Below are 14,326 nucleotides of genomic sequence, written 5' to 3'. Positions count from 1 at the left end.
AAAAAGAAAGAAAAACTATCCAAATTGGAATGGAAGAAGCAAAACTTACTATGTTTATAGATGTTATGATTGTGTATACAGAATATCTTGAAAAATCCACAGCAAAGCTCCTAGAGCTAATGTATGAATTCAAAGATGCAGGGTAGAAGATCAGAACCCAAAAATTAACAGAGTTTCTATACACAAACAATGTACCACCCAAACTAGAAATCAAGGAAAAAATCCATTCAATATAGCAACTAAAAGAATCCAATATCTAGGAATAAATCTAACCAATGCTGTAAAGGACTTGTACATAGGAAACTACAAAACGTTGCTAAAAGAAAACAAAGAAGACCTAAGGAAATGGAAGGATATTCCATGTTCATGGATTGGAAAACTAAATATCACTAAGATGCAATACATCCAAAGCAATTGTAGATTAATGCAATCTCAATCAAAATTCCATCAATCTTCTTTGCAGAATGGAAAATACAATTACCCAATTTACAAGGAAGGGTAAGGTGCCATTTTGAAAAAGAAGAATGAAGTTGGAGGACTCATACTTTCCAATATTAAAACATATCATAAAGTTACAAAAATCAAAACAGCATGGTACTAGCCTAAGGACAGATATGCAAATCAGTGTACTCAAATTGAGGGCCAGAAATCAACCCTTATAATTGTGGCCAATTAATTTTTTTTTTATTTTTAATTTTTTAAATTTATTTTATTTATGAAATGTACCAACATGCAAACACAAACATTCCTACCATACGATCATTCCATTCTACATATGTAATCAGAAATTCGCAATATCCTCACATAATTGTATATTCATCATCATAATCATCTCTTAGAACATTTGCATCAATTCAGAAAAAGAAATAAAAAGAAAACAGAAAAAAATTCATACACACCATACCCCTTACCCCTCCCTTTCATTGATCACTAGTATTCAATCTATTAAATTTATTTTAACATTTGTTCCCCCATTATTTATTTCTTTTAAATTCATATGTTTTACTCATCTATCCATAAGGTAGATAAAAGAAGCATCAGACACAAGGTTTTCACAATTACACAGTCACATTGTGAAAGCTATATCATTATACAATTATCTTCAAAAGACATGGCTACTGGAACACAGCTCGACATTTTCAGCGTTCCCACCAGCCTCTCTGTTACACCTTAACTAAAAAAGGTGATATCTATTTAATGCATGAGAATACCCTCCAGGATAACCTCTCAACTCTGTTTGGAGTCTCTCAGTCATTGACACTTTATTTTGTCTCATTTCTCACTTCCCCATTTCAGTCGAGAAGTTTTTCTCAATTCCTTGATGCTGAATCCCAGCTCATTCTAGGATTTCTGTCCCATGTTGCCAGGAAGGTCCACACCCCTGGGAGTCCTGTCCCCCATAGAGAGGGGACGGGCAATGAGTTTGCTTGTCATATTGACTGAGAGAGAGAGGCCAATCTGAGCAACAAAAGAGGTTCTCTTGGGGGTGAGTCTTAGGCCTAATTTTAAGTAGGCTTAGCCTATCCTTTGTGGGGTTAAGTTTCATATGAACAAACCCCAAGATTGGAGGTTCAGCCTATTGCCTTGGTTGTCCCCACTGCTTGTGAGAATATCAAGAATTCTCCACTTGGGGAAGTTGAATTTTCCTCCTTTCTCACCATTCCCCCAAGGGAACTTTGCAAATAAAATTTTTATTCACTGTTCAAATCCCTCTGGGATTTAAACCTACAAAATCTCATGCCCTACTCAAGATTCCATGTACTTATGGTGTTCAATTGAGCTGCCCACATAAGGTATATTAGGAAATATACATTATATTATATTTTGGTACAAAATATAAATTCTGTACCAAATAAACATTTTTTGCTTTAGTCTCACACATAAGTTAAAGTTTTAAAATATTAATTATCATTTTCAACACTCTGCATTATTGATATTCCTTTGTTCTTCTCCATGCAAAAACATTTTTAAATTTGCACATTTAGTCACTATCATTATACACTTTAGATTATACCATCTCAGTCTTTATCATATATCTTTCCTTCTGATTTCATTTGTGCCCCCAGGCTTCCTCCCTCTATCATTCTCACATTCAGCTTCATTCAGTGTTCTAACATTATTGTATTACAGTTAGGTAGTATTGTGCTATCCATTTCTGAATTTTTACAATCAGTCCCATTGTACAATCTGTATCCCTTCAGTTCCAGTTACCCAATATCTACCCTATTTCTGTCTCCTGATGGTCTCTGTTCTTAACTGAAATTTGCCAAGTTCATTTATTAATGCTAGTTCATATCAGTGAGACCATACAGTATTTTTCCTTTTGTTTCTGGCTAATCTTACTCAGAATCAATGCTGTTACATACTTCATAACTTTATTCTGTCTTAAAGCTGCATAATATTCCATCATATGCATATACCAAAGCTTGTTTACCCACTCATCTGTTGATGGACATTTGAGCTGTTTCCATCTCTTGGCAATTGTAATAATGCTGCTATAAACATTGGTGTGCAAATGTCCATTTGTGTCTTTGCCCTCATGTCCTCTGAGTAGATACCTAGCAATGGTATTGCCGGATCATGTGGCAATTCTATATTTAGCTTTCTGAGGAACCACCAAACTGCCTTCCACAGTGGCTGTACCATTTGACAATCCCACCAACAGTGGATAAGTGTGCCTCTTTCTCTACATCTCTCTCCAGCACTTGTCATTTTCTGTTTTATTGATACTGGTGGGTGTGAAGTGGTATCTCCTTGTGGTTTTGATTTGCATTTCCCTAATGGCTAGGGAAGTTGAGCATCTTTTCATGTGCATTTTGGCCATTTGTATTTCCTCTTCTGAGAAGTGTCTATTCAAGTCTTTTGCCCATTCTGTAATTGGGTTGTCTGTCTTTTTTGTTGTTGAGTTGAACAATCTCATTATAAATTATGGATACTAGACCTTTATCTGAAATATCATTTCCAAATATTGTCTCCCATTGTGTAGGCAGTCTTTTTACTTTCTTGATGAAGTTCTCTGATGCACAAAATTCTCTGATGCTTAATTTTGAGGAGTTCCCATTTCTTTATTTCTTTCTTCAATGCTCATGCTTTGGATGTTAGGTCTAGGAAGCCACCTCCCATTATAAGATTTGTAAGTTATTTTCCTACATTTTCTTCTAACAGTTTTATGGTCTTAGATCTAATGTTTAGTTCTTTGATCTATTTTGAGTTAATTTTTGTATAGGATGTGAGATATGGATCCTCTTTCATTCTTTTGCACGTGGATAACCAGTTCTCTAAGCACCATTTATTGAAGAGACTGTTATGTCCCAGGTGACTTGGCTTGACTGGCTTACCAGAGATCAATTGTCCATAGATGAGAGGGTCTATATCTGAACACTCTATTCAATTCCATTGGTCAGTATATCTATCTTTATGTCAGTACCATGCTGTTTTGACCACAGTAGTTTCATAATATGCCTTAAAATCAGGTAGCATGAGACCTCCGACTTCATTTTTCTTTCTCAGGATACTTTTAGCGATTTGGGGCACCCTACCCTTCCAGATAAATTTGGTTACTGGTTTTTCTATTTCTGAAAAGTAAGTTTTTTGGATTTTAATTGGTATTACATTGAATCTGTAAATCAATTTAGATAGAATTGACATCTTAACTATATTTAGTCTTCCGATCCATGAACACAGTATGCCTTTCCATGTAATGAGGTCTTCTGTGATTTCTTTTAACAATTTCTTGTAGTTTTCTCTGTATAGGTCTTTCGTCTCTGTTCTAGTTTGGTAGCTGCCAGAATGCAATATACCAGAAATGGAATGGCTTTTAAAAAGGGGGATTTAATAGGTTACTAGTTTACAGTTCCAAGGCTGAGAAAATGTCCCAATTAGAACAAGTCTACAGAAATGTCCAATCTAAGGCATCCACGGAAAGATATCTTGATTCAAGAAGGCCAATGAATTTCAGGGTTTCTCTCTCAAGTGAGAGTTTCTCTCTCATCTGCAAAGGCACATGGTGAATACTGTCAGGGTTCCTCTCTCATCTGGAAGGGTACATGCCGAACAGAGCTTCATCAGCTAGCTTCTCCTCCTGGCTTCCTGTTTCATTAAGCTCCCTGGGAGGCATTTTCCTTCTTCATCTCCAAAGGTCACTGGCTGGTGGACTCTGCTTCTTGAGGCTATGTCATTCCGCTCTGCTCTCTCTGAATCTCTTTCATTCTCCAAAATGTTTCCTCTTTTAAAAGGAATCTAGTAAGCAACTCCACCTTCAATGGGTGGAGACCTACCTCCATGGAAATCATCTAATTAAAAGTTACCACCCACAATTGGGTGGGTCACATCTCCATGGGAACAGTCAAAATGCTCCCACCCAGCAATACTGAATGAGGATTAAAGGACATGGCTTTTCTGGGGTCCACCATAGATTCAAACCAGCACAGTCTTTTTAGTTAAATTTATTCCTAAATATTTTATTCTTTTGGTTGCAATTGTAAATGGAATTTTTTTCTTAATTTCTCCCTCAGACTGTTCATTACTAGTGTATAGAAACACTACAGATTTCTGAGTGTTGATCTTGTAACCTGCCACTTTGCTGTACTCATTAATTAGCTCTAGTAGTTTTGCTGTGGATTTTTCGAGGTTTTCGATATATGGTATCATATATCATCTGTAAACAGTGAGAGTTTAACTTCTTCCTTTCTAATTTTGATGCCTTGCACATCTTTTTCTTCTCTAATTGCTGTAGCTAGAACTTCCAACATAATGTTGAATAACAATGGTGATAGTGGACATCCTTGCCTTGTTCTTGATCTTAGGGGGAAAGTTTTCCATTTTTCCCCATTGAAGATGATGTTAGCTGTGGGTTTTCATATATTCCCTTTATCATGTTGAGGATGTTCCCTTCGATTCCCATCCTTTGAAGTGTTTTCAACAGGAAAGGATGTTGAATTTTTTCAAATGCCTTTTCTGCATCAATTGAGATAATCATGTGGTTTTTCTGCTCTGATTTATTAATATGGTGTATTACATTAATTGATTTTCTTACGATGAACTATCCTTGCATACCTAGGATGACTCCTATTTGGTCATGATGTATAATTCTTTTAATATGCTACTAGATTCTATTTGCAAGAATTTTGTTGAGGATTTTTGCATCTATATTCATAAGACACTTCCGGGCCAAGATGATGGCTTAACATTGTGCGCATTTTAGTTCGTCCTCCAGAACAACTACTAAATAACCAGACACAGTACAGAATAGCTCCTGGGGCCACATCAGTGACTGGATACACAGCATACCCCAATCTGGACCAGCTGGACCAGCTGCGAACCCCCCCGGAACCGTGAGTTCCCCAAGCCGTGGTGGCCGGCGCCCCTCCCCCACAGGCTGCTTCCCAGAGGGGAAAAGAAAGAGACTTTACCAGCAGCAGGGGCTGAACCCAACCAAACACCAATTGTGGCATTAATTAACAAATTCTGACTACTAAAAATAGGCCCCCAGCTCAGGTGAACCTGGTCAAAGCAGAGGTCACTCATTTTTGCCCCAGTGCCAAGGGGGCAGGGCTGATGGAAAAGGGGGAAAAAAAAGTAGGAAACAGAGGTTTTTGTGGCTGTGTTTCTACAAAGGCTTGACTGCCTTTGGATACAGCAGCAGGGCTCCTCGGGCTGCAACTGCCCCAGGAATAGGCAGAAACAAACTCATTTGAAGGCTTGTCTGGAGCCTGTGCCTTCCCCAGGGGAGGGGTGAAGCCCAACTCAGGTGGAATCCCTCTCTCAAGGAATTCAGACACCAGGGCTTGGTAATTTGAAGCCATTAAAACCAGCCTACAACCTCTCCTCTATCTCCACCATGCCCCCAGCCAAAGTTAAATCATCTTATGCTGGTGGGACCTACAGGCAGACAAGCACCACATATTTGGCAGGATAAGAAAAACAGAGTCCAGAGACTTCACAGCAAAGTCTTTCAACCTGCTGGGTCTCACCCTCAGGGAAAACCGACACAGATGACTCTTTCCTCCTCATAGGAGGCCAGTTTGGTCTGGGAAAATCTGGCTGGGGTCTATAATAGCTACATAGACCCTCCTAAGTGTTGGGGGGAAAAGGCACCATACAAGCAGGGCAAGAAACAAGAAAACAAGAACTGGAAAATTCTCCTCTGTTAAACAAAACCTAAGCTAGAGAGGTCCAGATAAAGCTGAACTGAATGTCAAAGAACAGATAGACAACAAATTCATCCAGCAAGAAAACCCCAGGTAAACGAACCGCAAGCAATCTCCAGAATAAACTAATTAAGGTAATTAAATGCCTAGACTCCAGCAAAAAATAACAAATCACACTAGGAAAATTGAAGATTTGGCCCAGTCAAAGGAACAAACCAACAATTCAAATGAGATACAAGAGCTGAAACATTTAATTCAGAATATATGAACAGACATGGAAAACCTCATCAAAAACCAAATCAATGAATTGAGGGAGGATACAAAGAAGGCAAGGAATGAACAAAAAGAAGAAATCAAAAGTCTGAGAAAACAAATCACAGAACTTACAGAAATGAAAGGCACTGTAGAAGAGATGAAAAAACAATGGAAACCTACAATGGTAGATTTCGAGAGACAGAACATAGGATTTCTGAACTGGAGGGTGGAACATCTGAAATATGGCAAGAAAAAGAAAATATAGGGGAAAAATGGAAAAATATGAGGAGGGACTCAGGGAATTGAAGGACAGTATGAGCACACGGCTATACATGTTGTGGGTGTCCCAGAAGGAGAAGAGAATGGAAAAGGAGGAGAAAAACTAATGGAGGAAATTATCACTGAAAATTTCCCAACTCTTATGAAAGACTTAAAATTACAGATCCAAGAAGTGCAGTGTACCCCAAAGAGAATAGACCCAAATAGACGTACTCCAAGGCATTTACTAATCAGAATGTCAGAGGTCAAAGAGAGAGAGAGAGAGAGAGAATCTTGAAAGCAGCAAGAGAAAAGCAATCCATCACATACAAGGGAAGCCCAGTAAGACTATGCACAGATCTCTCAGCAGAAACCATGGAGGCGAGAAGACAGTGGGATGATATATTTAAATTATTAAAAGAGAAAAACTGCCAACCAAGAATTCTATATCCAGCAAAACTGTCCTTCAAAAATGAGGGAGAAATTAAAACGTTTTCAGACAAAAAATCACTGAGAGAATTTGTGACCAAGAGACCAGCTCTGCAAGAAATACTAAAGGGAGCACTAGAGACAGATACGAAAAGACAGAAGAGAGAGGTGTGGAGAAGAGTGTAGAAAGGAAGACTATGAGTAAAGGTAAAAAGAAGGAAAATTACATATGACATATATTCATAAGAGAGATTGGTCTGTAGTTTCCTGTATTTGTAGTATCTTTGTCTGGCTTTGGTATGAGGGTAGCCAATTGATTTTTGACAAAATAGCAAAGACTACTCAATTGGGAAAGAATAGTCTCATCAACAAATGTCACTGAGAAAACTGGATGTCCATTTGCAAAAAAAAAAAAGAAGAAGAAAAAGGTAGAGGGCTCCTATCTCACACTATATTTTAAAAAATCAACTTAAAATGGTTCAAAGGCCTAAATATAGGGACTGGAACTATCAAACTCCTGGAAGAAAACATAGGGAAGCATCTTCATGAATTCATTTAGGTAATGGTTTCTTAGATTTTATACCCAAAGCACAAGCAACAAAAGAAAAAATATGTAAATGGGGCCCCCAAAAATAAAAAAACTTCTGTTCCTCAAATGACTTTATCACAAAGGTAAAACAGCAGCCTACACAATGGGAGAAAAATATTTAAATCATTGTGCCAGTTTGAAAGGACATATGTACCCTAGAAAAGCCATGTTTTAATCCTAATCCCATTTTGTAAAGGCAGTGGTTTCTTCTAATCCCAACTTCTAATTCAGTACTTGTATGTTGGAAACTGTAATTAGATCATCTTTCTGGAGATCTGATTCAATCAAGAGTGGTTGTTAATCTGGATTAGGTGGAGCTGTGGCTCCACCCATTTGGGTGAGTCTTGATTAGTTTACTGCAATCCTATAAAAGAGAGATTCAGAGATAGCAAAGAAACACAACAGAGAATGCTACAGAATCATGAAGCAGAATGTCCACTGACCAGTGACTTTTGGAGATGAAGAAGGAAAACACCTCCCAGGGAGCTGGAGGGGAAGCTAGCAGATGACACTGTGTTTGCCATGTGCCCTTCCAGCCGAGAGAGAAACCCTGACTGTTAGTCATGTATCTTTCCACTTAAGAAAGAAACCCTGAACTTCATCGGTCTTCTTCAACCAAGGTATCTTTCCCCAAATGCCTTAGACTGGAAATTTCGCATAGACTTCCTTTAATTGGGACATTTTCTCGGCCTTAGAATTGTAAACTAGCAACTTATTAAATTCCTCTTTTTAAAAGCCATTCTGTGATGGTGGTCCAAGATGGCGGCTTAGTAATCTGCGCAATTTAGTTCGTCCTCCAGAACAGCAACTAAATAACCAGAAACAGTACAGAACAGCTCCTGGGCCACGTCAGTGACCGGACACACAGTGTACCCCAGTCTGGACCAGCTGGACCAGCTGCAAGCCCCCCCAGAACCACAAGTAGAACATATGGAGTAAAAATAAATAATAGGGGGAACAAATGTTAAAATAAATTAGTTTGAAATGCCAGTGATCAATGAAAGGGAGGAGTAAGGGGTATGGTATGTATAATCTCTTTTTTTTTTCTGTTTTCATTTTGTTTCTTTTTCTGTTGTCTTTTTATTTCTTTTTCTGAATTAATGCAAATGTTCTAAGAAATGATCATGATGATGAATATGCAGCTATATGATGATATTGTGAATTACTGATTATATATGTCAAACGGAATGATCATATTTAAAGAGTGTTTTTGTTCATTTTTTGTTAATTTTTTTCTTTAAATTAATAAATAAATAAAATCTTTTTAAAAAGCCATTCTATTTCTGCTATATTGCATCCAGCAGCTAGCAAACTAGAACAGGTATCAGGTAAAGGATTAATATCCAGTGTATATAGAAAGAAATCTATCAACTTATAAACAAAAAAGGCAAACAACCCAGTTGAAAAATGGGCAAAAGACTTGGACATCTCTCCAAAAAACAATATGGAAATGGCCAGAAAGCACTGAAAAGCTGCCTAAGATCATTAGTCATCAGAGAAATGCAAATCAAAACCACAATAAATGCCATTCTACACCCATTAGAATGGCTAGCAATTTTTTTAAAAGAATAATGTCAAGTGTTGGAGAGGACGTGAAGAAATAGGAACATGCACTCACTGCCAGTGGAAGACAGTCAGCAGTTCCTCAGAAAACTAAGTGTAGAACTACCATATGACCAGCAATACTCAAAAGAATTAAAAGCAGACAATTGAACGGATATTTGCATACTGATGTTCATAGCAGCATTCAATTGACAAAAGATGGAAGTAACCCCATTGTCCATCAGCTGATGAGTGGATAAATAAAATGTGGTATATACATACAATGGACTATTATTCAGCTATAAGAAAGAATTAAGTCCTGATACATGCAACAACGTGAATGAACCTTGGAGACATGTTCAGTGAAATAGCCAGATACAAAAGGACAAATATTGTATGATCTTGCTGATTTGAAACAATTAGAATAAGCAAACTCATAGAATCAGAATCTAGAATTGCAGATTACCAGGGGATGGGGTGGGGGCTGGATGGGAAGTTAATGCTTAAAATGTACAGGATTCCTATTGGAATGATACAAATGTTTTTGGTAATGGATGATGGTGATGGCAGCACAATATTGTGAACACAATTAGCAGCACTGAAAAATATATCTGAATATGATTAAAAGGGAAATTGTTAGATTGTATATATGGTAACAGAAAAAACTTTTTCTTTAAATCTCTGGAACTACACGCCACAAATAGTGAACTCTAAGTTAAACCATGGGCTTTAATTAATAGTGTAATTATAAAAATGTGCTGTCATAAATTGTAACAAATGTTCCACACCAATGTAAGGTGGTGGCGGGGTGGTGTATATGAGAATCCTGTACTTTATGCACGATTCTTCCATAAACCCTCAACTTCTCTCATTTAGGTGAGGGTGGGGAGTCACATTGCAAGGAAACATGGACTCAAGGGGCTTGGTTCATCAACCATCTACCACAAAGCCTTGGAATCCACTCCTCAGGATAGGGTCAGAGTGATGGGTACAATGAGACATGGATTCCAGGAGTAGCAACAGCCTGAGGCACCAAGTCAGTGAGGCTTAACTTCAGCTGCACACCAGGCAAGAGTCCACAAGGCCTGAGATTAGAAGGAAGTCTAGATGGCAATTGAAAATTCCACATTTTTTTAGTTCACGTGGAGGGGTTTGAATGAAATTGGAGTTCCCACAATTATGCCAGTAGGAATTGAGACATCAAAATACTATGTTGTTATTAGGTTGTTTCTATTCTTGTTTTGTTCCATAATAATAATCCTGGGGCATATGGTCTGGGAAGCACCTAAATTTCAGGTAACCTTGGTTTACTAATTTCCAAAATGAGCAAATAGAAGGGAAGCAAAGGAACTACTGGCTCTGAGTTCTCAGGTAAAACATATGGAATGGAGGAATAAGGAAAGTTATTATAAAAAAAAAATCCAAAATATGATCAAAGAGCTAAAGGAAAACATGGACAAATAAATAAAGGAAATCAGGAAAACAAAGATGTTAACAATAAAGAGATAGGAATCATGAAAAGGAATCAAACAGAAAAAAGTGGACAGAATAAGAGATGTGTGGGGTAGCATTAGTGTACCAATATACATATTACAGGAGTCCAAAGAGGAGAAGACAGAATTGGATAGAAGAAATAATCAAAGAAATAATGGTAGAAAACTTATCAAATGTAATGACGACATGAATATGCACACATTTAAGAATCACAACAAACCAAAACCAGGAAAACAAATAGGGCTCCAAGAGAAGCCCAGACACAATACAGTCAAAATGATGAATGCCAAGGACAAGGAGAGAAAAGTGTGTGTCATGTACAAAACAGCCTCAATAAGATTAAAGACAATTTCTCATCAGAAATCACAGAAGCAAGAATGCAGAGGGGTAACACACTTAAAGAGTTAAGAGGGGAAAACTGCCAACCAAGAATTCTAAATCTGCAAAACTGTCTTTTTAAATATGAGAGAGAGATTAAGAAATTTCCAGGTAAACAAAAGCAGAAGAAGTTTGTCACCACTAGACCAACCCTACAATATCCTAAGGGATATTTTTGGATTGAAAGAAAGGACACTAGACAAAACTGAAATAAAGATATCTGATAAAGGTAACAATATGTTAAATAAAAATGCCAGTACTGTTGTATTTTTGTTTTGTAACTCTACTTTTTACTTCCCACATGATCTAAAATGCAAAAACACAAGAAGTAATGAAAAATAAAGGGTTTTGAATCAATGTATAAATAGGCAATTTTTGACAAGGACTACATAAAAGTGGGGTACAGAGAGATATAAGAACATAGTTTGTGTATTGTTACTGAAGTTCAGTTAGCATCAATTTAGGATGTTAAATTTAAGCCCCAAGGTAACTAACTACAAAGAAAATATCAGAAAAATTAACATAGAAAGAAATGAGAAAGGATTCTAAAGGGTTCATACAAAAGATCAACTAAATACAAAAATAGGAAACGGTAGAAGAATTGTGGGCAAAAAAAGGTATAAGACTTACAAAAAAACCAAATAAAATGGAAGAAGGAAGTCCTGCATTATCAGTAGTTACTTTAAATGTAAAGGGATTAAACTCTCCAGTCAAAAGGCAAAGATTGGGACTCAGAGGAAACTAGACTGTGATAGTGGTGGTGAGAAGCATTGGGCAAGGATGAGGAGCAGGAGCAAACTATCACTGAGGACCTTCTCATGGCCAAGGATAAGATGGGGCAGTGACATTGTCAACCAGGTATTACGGTGTTTGATGGAAGCATCCAGCTCAGGTGTTGATACTGAGCCTATGTGAGAAATGTGATGCCATGATCATGGAAGAAACCAGAAAAATCTTCAAGAAAGAAAAGAAAATCAAGGAAGATATAATGATTATAAACATACATGTACCTGACAAAAGGGCTCCAAATTTAGGAAGCAAACATGACAATTTAAAGGAGAAATAATCATGCATTAATAGTAGAAGATTTCAATATACCACTTTCAATAATGTATTGAACATTTAGATAGAAGATTAGTAAGGAAATAGAAGACTTAAACAATACTACAAACCAACTAGACCTGGTAGACATACGTTTTAGTTTGCTAAGCTGCTGTACATAGATAACATGAAATGTACTGGCTTTAATTACAAGAATTTATTAGCTTACAAACTTACAGTTTTGAAGCCTTGAAAATGTCCGGATCTAGGCATCATCTAGGGATGCTTTCTTCCCTGCCCAGAGTGGTGTCTGTGCACCCAGCCAACTCCACTTTTCACCCCCAGACTAGAGTTTAGCATTCAGTTCAATATACTTCTGAGTTTCCAACCTCAAACTACTCCTGGGCCAGACCTCACCATTCCCAGTCTCAGTAAGGGCAACTTATAGAAATCTTAGCCTGAGATAAGGCATTTGTATTACTGTATACACACCCATGGTTTGTTAGAAGCATTTTTATTACTACTTCTTAAATGGACCAAGTGAGATAAAGATCACTTACACTGGTTTTCTCAAGTTGATGGGAGCCCCACTAAGAACAGAATCTGAGCCTCCCGACCTATGTTTCTTCCACCTCCTTAAACTGCAAAAGAGAAAGTCAGCTATCCAAGATACACATTCATTTTTCAAACACATATCAAACCCCTATCACCAGGCATAACCCCACTTGCAGTTGTATATGGCATGCTACCTGGCCTCAAGATGCTTACAGCTGAATTACACCCAAGGGAACATAAATGAGTTTTGTCATAGGTACCACAAAGAGAAAGAATAAAATTCTACAGACATCAAGGATATGGTCAGATGAGTAAAAAAACAAAAATAATAAGGATAAATAAATAAATAAATAATAGGGGGAGATCAAGGGTAAAAATTGGGTAGATTGAAATACTGTGGGTCAATGAGAGGGAGGGGTGAGGGGTATGAGATGTATGAGTTCTTTTTTTCTCTTTTTATTTCTTTTTTGTGGAATGATGCAAATGTTCTAAAAATGGTCATGGTAATGAATACACAACTATGTGATGTTATTATGAGCCATTGATGGTACACCATGTATGAACTGTAGTGTATGAAGATTTCTCAATAAAAAAAAAGAAGTCCAGCCTGGGATGAGAGGGGACCTGATGGACAGGCCACACACAGGGCTGGGAGCCCAGGAGCAGGCACCGTCACAGGCCCAGAGGACAGAGGTCATGCGTCGGGTGGCACGGGTCCCTGGCCTGTCCACAGTTCAGGACTCCGTGTGCAACTTGCAGCTCTAGTAAGAGCTGATGAGAGCAAGAGCGTGTCCCAGACTAGGATCTAAGCAAGTGACAGGGAAGGTCCTTGGGCACAAAAAGCAGAATCTCCCATGTACCAGAACTAGAAGAGAAACTAGACCAGTCACAAAGCTCAACCTGACTCCAGCTATCAGAGCAGGCCCAGGAGCCAAGTGACTGCCACTGAGTCACGGTTGGTTGGACCAGGACCCCTTAAATTCACCAGAAGTCTTCTGCCCACAATTGTAGGAGGAAGGGTCAGTGACCTCCCCCCAGGGAAGAGAACTGATTCCAAACCTGGGGACCAGGAACACCTGATAGGAGCAGTGTTGGACAAAGCTTCAGGGTGTCTTCTTTTATGTTTGTACCTGAATGTATTAAAATGATGATCTCCTACACAACTGTGTTCAAAGGGCACCATTCCCAGAAATGGTCCTCATGGATGTGTTGGCTCATAGGCCATCAAACATGAGGTGTCAAGAGCCTGGGCCTGCCAGTCAGACCAGCACCTCCATCCCCAGCTGTGTGACCCTGGGCAAGTCACTTAAGCCCTCTGAGCCTCAGTTTCTTTTTCTATTACATGGGAATGACAACATTAGAGTAGACATCTGTCATTTTAGTCTGGGATTCACACCTTCCCCAAATCATGTGTAAGTACGTAGTGATCACCCAGGAAATGATAATGTTATTGATTATTGCACCAGCAGCTGCACAGGTAGTACTTATGTCTTGGCCAAAGTAAGAAATCTACAACATCATGATAAATATAGTCACATACACCTGTTCTTACAAAACGCTCTTTTAATTATTAATCACGTCAAGCCAACCTGGAAAGTGAAACACTCCCGGCAGTATTCAGGAAATGCCCCTTTGC

General features: G+C 38.2%; 1 long non-coding RNA gene across 1 annotated transcript in view; it reads left to right on the top strand.

Moving 5' to 3' along the window:
• LOC143688327 (uncharacterized) overlaps nt 1–14,326 on the top strand; it is a 37,793-nt gene that overhangs the window by 8,284 nt on the left and 15,183 nt on the right. The window lies entirely within an intron of this gene.

The sequence above is a fragment of the Tamandua tetradactyla genome, chromosome 1 (genome assembly GCF_023851605.1).
Source record: "Tamandua tetradactyla isolate mTamTet1 chromosome 1, mTamTet1.pri, whole genome shotgun sequence".
NCBI classification, from domain to species: Eukaryota; Metazoa; Chordata; class Mammalia; order Pilosa; family Myrmecophagidae; genus Tamandua; species Tamandua tetradactyla.
The sequence above is the reverse complement of the archived record's forward strand: the minus strand, read 5'-3'. Positions and strand labels throughout refer to the sequence as shown.